At 38.1% G+C, this 11,416-nt stretch overlaps 1 long non-coding RNA gene across 1 annotated transcript; it reads left to right on the top strand.

Annotated features, from left to right (window-relative positions):
- The first annotated feature begins 10,921 nt into the window (after nt 1-10,921).
- LOC124311293 lies at nt 10,922-11,410 on the top strand. The gene is made up of 3 exons (XR_006909784.1): nt 10,922-11,070; nt 11,129-11,260; nt 11,320-11,410. It is a non-coding gene; the product is annotated as an uncharacterized LOC124311293 (long non-coding RNA).
- The last annotated feature ends 6 nt before the right edge of the window (nt 11,411-11,416 follow it).

Genomic DNA, 11,416 nt, shown 5'->3' on the forward strand with positions numbered 1-11,416 from the left:
TGCTTCTGTCGGATTCCACGACGCGTCAACAAGAATTTCACGGATTGCGGCAACCAAATTTATACCGTCTAGTCTTGAACGCGGATTAAATAGGTTGTTAAATACATTGCACTCATTTTTACGTTCTTCCAGTGTGGTTTGCCCAACTAGGCGTAGTAATCCAGCCCTAAACGCCATGCCCACAAACGATCTTGCATTATATGAAGAGCAAGGTAATGTGAAGAAATTACTGGTATATAATTACTGCTGGAAACAAAATTTACTTCCTGGTTTTCCAGGCTCGCCCTATTTCTTTCGTCCTCGCCTGCGACAAATTCCTCGACCAAATTCAAAGAATGAAAAGACTGGTTAAACACCTGGACTTTTTCACAACTGCACCGACGAAGAATATCGATAAGTAACGTAATTTTGCCACTATGCTCAATCTTGGACATATCTTTGTATCTGACTAATATGGAGACCACCAGGTGCTGAATTTTCGCTGGATGGTATATAGCCAAGCTACTATTTCATCCTTTTCTAGGTTATCAGGTTATCAGCAATTCGACTATCGATCAGGGCCTTGGGTTGGGTGCATATACGTCCCAACTCATAAATAAAATCAGCTAAATGCCCAGGGCGATTATGCATGCAGTCTAAGTTTTATCTATTACTCAAGTACTGCTGGTAAAGCTTCCTCTGCAAAGCAGATATCTTCAAGTACAAGACATACATGTATTTTAGAGGCAGAAATGGGGACAGAATATTTTGACTAATCAAATCGTTGGGCGATTCCTGAATCTAGACAAATTTTCTATAGATTGCAGTAAAATAAGCAAAGATGTAATCGACCTTTGAGCATTTTGCAACACATGGTATCTGAGTTTCATAACTTTTTTAAGTCAGATTCAGATCAATCGGTCGACTGCCCGTTTTTATGGGTTTCGCAAAATATTCAATGAACTGTGCGACATTCCCAAGCAAAAAACGGTTTCACAATTGCACTATAGCATGGTACTCAAGAACATTATTCTGTATTGGAGTTTTAGTTACAACAATTCTTCTTCGCGTTGAGATGTTACTAAGCGCTGTCGCAGCCGCGGATTTTTCGTTTTTTGGTATGTGCCTTTCATCGCAAACGACGAGCTCAGGCCCAGGATCTACTAGAGAACCCTCAAAAACTGCTCGCTCTTTCACACTAACCTTCTATTCAGTCCAGAAGTTTTAAGAATCTCGTGTGGCACAAAACCACTCCAACGAAATTTTTTCGGAGAGACACATTAAATTTGAGATATTTTTTATTTTTTTCTCTTAATTTTAGTAAAAGTCATTATTTTTTTGAATTTCATTGGTCCTGAGCCTATTGCTAGACATCAACAAGACATGCCATTAACAGTGCGAGAACCAAAAAATAAAAGTAAAGACCAACAATTAAAAAAACAACAGAATCAACCGTAGATGACTATTCATCTCAAATTCTTGGCAGCCCTCAGGTTGGTACTATTTCATAGTTTGTTACACACACTGGGTCATTACCGAATAATTTCATTTGGTCGTGTCCAGGTGTGTGCATCAATAGCTGGTAAATCGGAGACAACCAGGTTTTTACTTCGGGTTGTTACCAAGCCAAAAGTGGTCGTTTTATGGTCAATTCCCAGCAGTAAGATGTGCCAGCTGGGTCACATTGATATTCCTGTCCTGTCTGATGATAATTTTTTTCCACCTGAAGGTACCTGAAGGTAGTCTACAAACTATTCAGATATTTTCCTGGATAGATTGTTAATAGAATGTTTTAATATACAGGTGTATTTTTACGGTTGTTTGTTCCCGCCCTGATGGTGTTGACGCTTTTCAGACTCTTTGTTATTCTCGTACGCTGAAGTGTGATATTCTTGCCCGTCCCGTCTTGATAGTCTTGTATTAATTTACAGTGTGGGGATCTTATGATCGAAACAAGACACATCAAATATCTCTTTAAAATGTTGAGAATACTATCGCCATTCCTTTCGGCATTGTCGAGATTCACGAATCCACCAGAGCCTTGAATATGGGCGAGTTTGCATCCAAATAGGCCACTCTCCTTCCGGCCAGAATGTGAAGTGGAGTTTGGCCATTATCGTCTTTAGCGTTAGGATCAGCTCCAAGTCGTAGAAACAGTTGAATTATGTCAAGGTCAAGTATTTTGGTTTCTATTGTGGCTACTGCGACGTGAAGAACAGTAGGTTGGAGTTCTACAAAGTAGTTTCGGATGTAATTCGAAAGATAACGTTCACAATTGCTGCTTGTCATGGTTGTTTAGGTTTGGGATCATTGACTCCAGATCGGAAACCGAATCAAAAATGATTTTCCCGAAACCGTGGTAGGATTCAATGGCAGTACACCATGAACTAAAGAATTTCTTCAAAATCAATGTAATGTTCCAATTCAATGGAAGACATCCAGGCAAGATGATTCGGGAAAAACTTTGCAATCTCGCAGATGAATTTTTTTAGGGCCAGTAGGTTGGTGCGGGAAAGAATTTCTTCTCTTCCTGGAGATCCAAGCGGTTTCTTTGCCATAAAGCCTAACCAGTAAGACGTAAAAGCAAGGGTTTTGTCGAAAATATCAAATGATTTGCGGAGAAGCAGTTGTGGATCGAATCCATCAGTCACTTGCTCCAGGATGAGCAGGAAAGTGTTAAACCCGATCCCATTCATCACAGTATATAGCGTGCGATCTCGATAACATTTTCATCTTCATCTTCGAATTTATCTTCATCTTCATCATCTTCTTCGTTATTTTTTATATTTTCTCTAACATACTCGTACAAACTTAAGATGTAGCGCGCATTAGGATGTCCGTGATTGGTTTAGCTGGCGATTCTTTGAATTACGAGAAAACATTGACGTTTCAGTAGATCGATACATCTTAGTCGCCCTTCCTCATCACGTTCAACTACGTCACACATAAAATCTCCTTCAAAAAGGTTCAACTCTTCCATTGTCATGACCTTCACAGCAGTTCCGAAAACCACATGAGATGCCACAGATGTATCACCCCCATAAGGTTTTTGGGCAGAAGTGGCTCACCATCAACAGGAGAGTAACTTTGACGTTAAAAAATTCATGCTTCTCTCCAGCACCAAAACATCACTGCAAAAGAGCCTTCATAATTTTTTGGTAGAGAAGCACAACCAGTTCGAGTGCAGTAATCTTTTCTGACCAAGATAAAGAGGCGGACCTTAAGACAACTTGATTGAATAAATTCAACCAGTTTCAATCTTCTCTTTGATTAGCTGCTCGATCAACATAACAACTGGGAGGGCGGGATGAACTAGTTGTTCAATGGCCTCAGACATTGCATCAAACTCTGCAACTGAACGATCACATGTGTCCAGAAACATAATCAAGACATCAGTAAATTAAATATTTCCTTGTATAACGGCAATCCCTAGGCGTGTTTGGTTGTTCTCGTTGCGTTCTAGTTACCTTCCAATACTCGAGTGTGACTGTAAGAAGCTGTTAATTTTTCTTAGCTACGTGTTAGGTATGGCGTGAAACAAATTTCTGTAAGAAACTGAATTAAAAACCAAGTGAAATGTTTTTTTTAATTGGAAACAAATAGGTCTGTGATATTTATTTCTTGCTGATTTACAATCATTACAGTTATACAATTATTTCTTCTACTATTACTTACAAACCGTCCAACTGAGTTATTTTTTTTCTATTTCTCTAAGAAGTTTCATTTCTAAGCTATTGATTTGAAGTTCTGCACAAGGAAAAACACTGTAGCTACTTTTGAACGTTGAAACGCAATAATTTTGACTATGCATACATGTGACAGCTCACTTGCACCTTGATATTCAGTCATAAACGCAGGATTGCAACGTAAGGAATAGTTCCTGTACATATGGTAACTTTATTACTTTGTTAGACAGGTATGCGATGAGATTATCGAGGTTTTTGAAGGTTATGATTGATTCACCACAATTAACTGAAAAATGTGTTTCAAAACAATTTCAATCAAGCTTCTAAAGGGAATTTTCAGCTGCCCATAAAAAACAAGTATAACGGTTTGAGAGAAATTTCATGAAAGCTGTGTTGAGCTAAAACATTTAATTTTTTTTTATTCTTACATTTCCCTATAACTGAAACACATACTTTTAACACTTAAAATCGTGCTAAATAAACATTGGTTGAATTTTAGGAAGCAAAATTTTTGGAAAGAGAAACATACAATCACTATATCAAAGTGTTTGGCACACAAGAGCTTGGAACTGTCCTTAACGACATAGCCTAGAGGGCAAAGTTCAAGTAGATGTTTTCATAATTCGTTTGTTTTTCCAATTTTAGCATTGGACTTACTCATCTCTTTTTTCTCCGGTTTGGACGTTCATTCAAACAAAGCAATCATAAATGCAAATTCACGCTATACCTGAGTATGGCACTATAATTATCCAAAAGCTCCATATTTGAATCAAGTTTAGCATCATGGAACTTGCTACTGCATCTGCACAGGCCCTTCTTAGTACAAAAAAATAGAAGATATTTTTTTCCCGCTTAGATACCACTCAAAACCTTCTGTAGATAGCTTTATGAAATCTTTATTGCGCTTCAAAGGAAATATTTTTTTCTAGCTTCTTCCCATATAACCAAAGCCAACAGAGAATTAAGTAATTCTACGCCCATTTCTTTGAAACTCGTTGATTATGTAATATATGGAGCATATATTGATGTTGTAGAAGACTTGTACAGTGGAACTCCATCGGTGTACACTTATGGAAGGTCAAAGCATATTGACCATTACCTTTTGTGCTTTTAAACTAAAGGCATAGCATCGTAAATATCTGCATATCCTTCTTTACTGGTGGTTTGGATTAATTTGTATAAGAAATACAATATCATTGTTTTGTAATAGGATTACAAGCTGTGGCTCAATGTTAAGGTGAAGGTAGGCTTCCTTAAGCATGAAGTACTACAATATGCTTTAACTTAATTGTCCTGATTGCAGACACACTGATGCAATTTGTTTTCAATTTTTCCATACAACTGGACAATAATATTGCGGTCTAGCTTTTCAACAGCGAAGTATTTCTTCAAAAGATAGAATGTTCGTGGGATTGTAGTCTTCGCCAGGCAATACCAAAGAAAATATGTCTAGCAGTTGTTGTGTAATAGCTTCTCTGGTCAAACACCATATATTAGAAAAACTAACAAGTAACAAGATTGTTTTAAGTTTTATTATTGAGCAGCCTTGATATAATGTTTTTTTTTCCATTCCTCACTGTTTTCATTTAATTTATGTTGATCAAAGTCTGCAGTGTTAGTGTTGTGAAGTCTTTTAGTAAATAAATACAAAGTCGAGATTGGCCTTTTCAAGTTGTTTTGGTTTCATCAAAGTTTTCCATTAAAACCAAATCAGATTATAGCAATAATCGCAAATTAAATTTTTCTTGTGATATTGCTGTATTATTTTGACGATGTTTTTTCTCGTTTCTATCAATCTTTTCTGCTGTCAGCATCGTTGGAATTGCGACTGGTAATCTATGCTTCAGAGCATGCACTCTTTTTCAGATTTATTCTCACAATGGTGATGATACTGGCAAAAAAATTGTGTCAGCGTTTGCGAACAATTGCTGCCATTGCACTCTTGCAATTGCTGGACAGTCATGTAGAACCTATTTAAGTTGCACATATTTTTTATTGAACACGTTGGAAAAATATGTCCACCAATAGCTATTTTATAATGTCTTGCAAAAAACACCCTTTAGTGTTTCCCTCAAAATTCCCGTTCAAGGGAAAAAAATATGTGTGGGTGTTTATTTTGAAATGGGATCACCCAACGTTGGGAAAACTATCCACCCCAGTGTAACATGTTTCTATGCCTAAAAATATCTTTTTTTAAGACCTTTTGCGTTACTCTAGCACAATCAAAACTCAAAGTAAGCCCATTTACATATGGGCCTCTCTACTGTCCGGACACTTTTGCCTCGGACAAAAACCTAACCTGCCCATAATTTTAAAATTCTATAAAAAATTTGGGTTATTTCTGGCACCCGAGAAAACCTACGAAAAAATTTTCATTCAAATCGAATGAAAATTTGACCACTTTTTCGCCTTGCGAAAACAGCGGTTTTCCATAAGGTTCTCTCGGGTGTGTCCGGACACTTTCGGTGCCCACTGTACCTTTTTCGAGACTAACTACACGGTGGGTCAACCCTGGCTACACTGGTACTGGCTACCCCACACAAGCTACCCATACGGCCGACACTGGCTACCCAGACACTTGCTCCCCGGCAGTGGCTACCTATCGATTTTCGTGAAACGACACCAGCAGTTTTTCTAAAGTTTTCAAAAATTTGTGGGAGGTGCCTATTTTGGGGGGTAAATGAGGACACTAGGGTGGGTGGGGTGGGACATTTGATTAATAAGCCTTAAAATTTGTTAAAAATTTAAAAAAAATTGAAATCGTGTTTCCCTATATCAATTCTATATGTCTGTAAAAAAAATCGATGAATTATCGTGTAAATTGAGATTTACATTTTATGAAAAAAATAGCTTAGCTACGCCCGATTTGAAGGCGGAGCTCCCTGCCTATCTCAACTGCAGTAAAATTTGCTGTCCCAAATTCCCGATTATCTCTCTTTTTTTTTAAATGTCCATATTTCCTAAAATAATGGGCCTAAAATTCAAATTTTTTTCTTAAACGATAAAGAAATGAACAAAGTTTCTTCCCATATAAATATATTATGTATTTTTTTGTATTTTTTCCATAATACCTTTTATGGCGGCGAAATTTTTACATCAAAAAGCCGTTTTTTTTAATTTTGTCAATAACTCCCACAGTTATTGACAAAATCATACCAAACTTCAACCCCGATTAGATAACATGTTTTTACATGTTACACTTAAAACATTTTCAAATTAATTGATATTTTCAATTTTTCCCCTCACTGTCCCTCTTTACCCGGTGTCCCGGCATACTCCAGTCTCCCCTACTCTGTATTTATTTCACAATTTTTGAACGAATTTTACATGTTTTAATTGCCTTGTACATTATAGCCCCGTGTCCCATACAGCCCCGGTCTCCCCTACTGAAATTGCATAAGCTGTTCCGGGGTATGAAGGTGGCCATGCTGTATTTAAAGAAGATTGTATATACAGCGATTGAAAATGCGGATTTTTTTACGCGTCATGAAGGGGCTGTATGGGTTGAAAGACGAATTCAATTTTGACGTTGTGTACCATGATCGAGAGTGGGCCATACGGACTTAACGAGAAGAAAAAAGAAAAAATTTCCCCTGGTCAAAGTCAGAAAGTAGAGGAGACCGGGGCTAGTTGGCCTAGGGGTAAGTCGCTCTTTTCCCTTTAATTTGGCGCCACTTACAATCCGTAATTTTTCAAAATAGCCAAGTTTTTTACTTTTATCAATAGATGGTGTGTACCAAATTTGTTTTTGTCTGCACTTAAACCGTGACTTTTTAAAGCACAAAAACGTTTTTCGTCACCCGCCAGTAACTTTTTTTCCCGGAGTGATTTCCTTTTCACGGTTCACGGTTTTCACGTGCAAGCAAGAGATTTGCTTTGACAAAAAGGTAATTCATTTAGCCAACTGGCAATCAATAGTTTTTTTCAATTAAGTGTTCATTTAAGTAAGTTATTTGAAAAGATGCTTTGACACCTACCCAAGGGGTAGGTTGGCCGTTTTTCTGAGGCAAGTTGGCCTGTTTCTAATAGCCCTGTCAAATTGTTCTCTTTCAACTTTTTAGAAGATGATAAACTATATAAGAAAAACTGAAAGAGGGAAGACCCCAATTGATGTAATCGAAAGAGCAGTTGACATGGTTCTCAATGAAGGAAAAATAATTACAAGTGTTGGAATTATGTTCAATATTCCAAGAAGAAGTTTAAGAAGATACGTTGACAGCAAGCAAAAAGCCAGTTTATCAACTATGGAAACAGAGGAAGAAGAGAAAACTAAGGCTACATGTAGTTTAAAACCCAAATATGGTTACTCAAGATTACGCCAGGTAATGAGTGCAGCATGTAGACATTGTTTGTCTTTAGCTGGACCAGATTGGTTCAGTTCATTTCTCAAGAGACACAGTACTTTGTCAATTAGAAAACCAGAAGCTACCTCTTTGACCAGGACCTCTTCCTTTAACAAACACAACTGCGACTTATTTTTTGAAAACTATGAGAGACTGTTGAAAAGAGAAAACATCCAACTTGATTGTGTCTGGAATATGAATGAGACTGGAGTGACAACTGTTATGACACCTGAGAAAATAGTTGGTCGACGTGGCCAGAAGCAAATAGGTTAGTAGACTATTGTTTATCTTTTTATAGAAAATGCCTAGATAAAATCAGTCGTTCTATTTGTTAACTAGGAGCAATCGTTTCAGCAGAGAGAGGGACTCTAGTTACTGTTGTTTGCGCAGTTTCAGCATTTGGAAACACAATTCCCCCCCCCCCTTCTTTGTGTTCCCAAGGTAATTTGGAATTCTCTTTAGTCAGCATAGCCCTACGATTTATTGATTTATTCTTTAACTTAGAGTGAACTTCTACCCTACTTTTTAAATGGAGGGCCTATGGGATGTGCAGGCACTGCCAACAAGTCTGGATGATTTATGAAAAATTTTGTTCAGTTCGTGCGTCCATGCAAGGAAAAACCGGTTTTGTTGCTTCTTGATAACCACTCTTCACACATGTCCATCAACGCTTTGAGCTTCGCAAAAGAAAACCACGTCCACTTCCTGTCATTCCCCGCGCACTTCCCCGATGTCCATTTATGAAATTCCTGGAATCGTTAGCAAATCGTATCCTCTTGCTGCTACCCCTATCAACATAACAGCTGGTTTTCGGTAGGCCGGAATCGTCCCATTTGATCGCGAAGGATTCCATTCAAAGGCCGACTACGATCCCGGTTTTGTTACTGATAGAATGGACCCAACTACCGTTTCTTCAGTGGAAATAGAGATGCAACCGTTAGACGAACCTTTTTTCATTCCAATGGACATTTTCCCGGACCAAGTTGAGCTTTTTGTTGAGGCAGAAGTTGAAAATATTGCTGAAGAGCCTCAAGTTCAAGAATATTCTGCGAATTCTGAAAAGGAGCCTGGTGTAAGCCAACAACGTTTAAAATCTGCTACTCCTATTTCCAGCCCAACTTCTTCTCGTTCATCTACACCGTCGATCCTACTTGAAGACGAGCTCCGACCATTTCTGAAAGCTGGGCCCCGCACAGCTCCAAAGAATAATGGGCGCCGGAAGATAACGTCTGCAGTTTTAACTGACACTCCGGTTAAAAGTGTTATTGAAGCAGAGAAAGCCGCAGTGATAACCAAAGCAGCAAGGAAGGTTTTTCCACCAGAAAAATCGTCGAAGTCAGAAAAAACTCAAGCTACCAAGAAGGGATCAAAACAAACGAAGAAGGAAGTCAAGGGAAAAGTTTCATTTTGTCCAGAATGTGGAGTCAATTATTTGAACACAAAAGAAGATTCCATTCGTTGCACAACGAAAAAATGTGGTCAATGGGCCTGTGAGTCTTGGTTCGATGAAAGGGGAGAAGACGAAAATTCATACGTGTGTTCAAAATGTTGTGAAAAAACGTAATGCCAACTTGCCCCAACTCATTGATTAAGGTGTCCCAATAAAACAGTTTATTAGGGAAGAATTTTACCTTTATTTATTTTTTTTTACGCTACATTGTAGTTAAGATAATAAGGTATCATCTAAGCTAAAAATGTTATCATTTTAATGAAAATTACGACTCACAGGAGCGGGTGTGTAAAAAAATGGCCTACTAGCCCCGGTCTACCCTATCTAATCCGAATTCATGAAGGAATCCTCCGTAGGCCAGGCTTTTGAGGATCTTGTGAAACAAATTTGTTATGAGGCCAGTATTCCCAGGGAGAGGGCAGTAGAAGAAATTCTACCAGGGTTGAATCCCCGGTTTCAGTTGATTCGCTCCTTCATGGTCAAGCAGGCCCAGTTGATGGGGTACACATTTACCGGCTCAGAGGTCACAATGAGGCACCGAAACGGCCAACCTTTCACGGTGACTCTAACTGCAGAATAATGACGAGAATTTTCGAGTAGTTCGAACTCCGCCTTGTTTGTTAGTTCCAATTTCAATTGGATCCTTTTCAAATTTTCCAAACAAGGTACGAGTAAAGTTTGGGGGACGACAAATAACAGACAAGCACGTAGGTGGGGCTTCTTGGTAACGGCGAGATAGCCAGGTGCGTGGCCGTGATTAGAGTAGGTAAGTATGCTGAACAGCCAAAATTGTGTGGGAGATGTGATGAAGTGAGAATATCTGTATTGGAGTCCGGGAGAGTAGACACGACCGTTACACAAGAGGAGCTGTTAGGCACATCTAGGTTCATTATCTAGGATCTAGGGTACATTCTAGGATGTGTGCGGAGTTGCCAGATGTAGCGTCATCACAGGAGGAGCTTAATGCCACTTTAAACTTCAATATTTAAGGAAATCAAATTTTTTATGTAACAACCCTCAAAGAAAAGGATTTGTCGTGAAATTGTATAAGGAGGCAAAACAAAAATTATTTATTTTTCATGCTACTACCCTATTGATAGGCCTACAGTATCGCCTATAAAAATCCGAACGTAATTTTTTTGCGAAAAGCCCAGTTTAATGTATTTTTGTTTTTTTAACTTTCAAGACTTTATATTGTGTGTAGAATTGATTATTTTACAAACTTAATTTATTTTTATTAGAAATAAAGAAAAATGCCGAAATATTTTTTAAAAAAAGAAAGAAAGAGACGAAAGCGTTCGGATCTTCTTGGACGATACATCGGTACATGAATGTGGTAACAATTTTGTTTTAAAAATGTGTGATTTTTTACCGCTAGATGGTAGTATGTTTCAACTTTTGAATTCGTTCCTAGATGTCAGCCGAAATAGCAGACGCTCTCTTTAACATACTTTTCACGACAACCCGTGTGAGAAGAACTAAGAAGTACGTAAAGTTTCGTACGCCCCTTTAAAGTTTATGACGCATTTGTTTGTATTTTATAAAAGTAGTTGGCATTGGATCTGTGTATTGTCACAGATATTGAAGCTGTTCGGATATTGAATTCTAATCGGTAGGTCGTAAATTTATTTTCAACATTTTCGTATTCTATGTTTTCAAATGTTCGACAGGTTAATTGGTTTAAGCATCACACAAGTGTGATGCACAAGTGTGAGTTTCCTCAAAATGACCAGGACTGTCCCTAAGTCCGATCCGGGAAAAAAAGCCGGACGAAAAGATGGATTTGTTTGATCCGGACATAGGTTTCTTATTTGTCCCAACTCATATACTAAATGTTTACAAATAAAGCCTTGTTACCCAGTATGAACCCAGATCGGAAAGTGTCTGGTCTGAGGGGAGTGAGCAAGGCCAGAGATATGGCCACAGTTAAACAATTGTAGATGTACCAAAACTTTAAG

Source organism: Daphnia pulicaria, chromosome 1 (genome assembly GCF_021234035.1).
Source record: "Daphnia pulicaria isolate SC F1-1A chromosome 1, SC_F0-13Bv2, whole genome shotgun sequence".
Lineage (NCBI taxonomy): Eukaryota > Metazoa > Arthropoda > Branchiopoda > Diplostraca > Daphniidae > Daphnia > Daphnia pulicaria.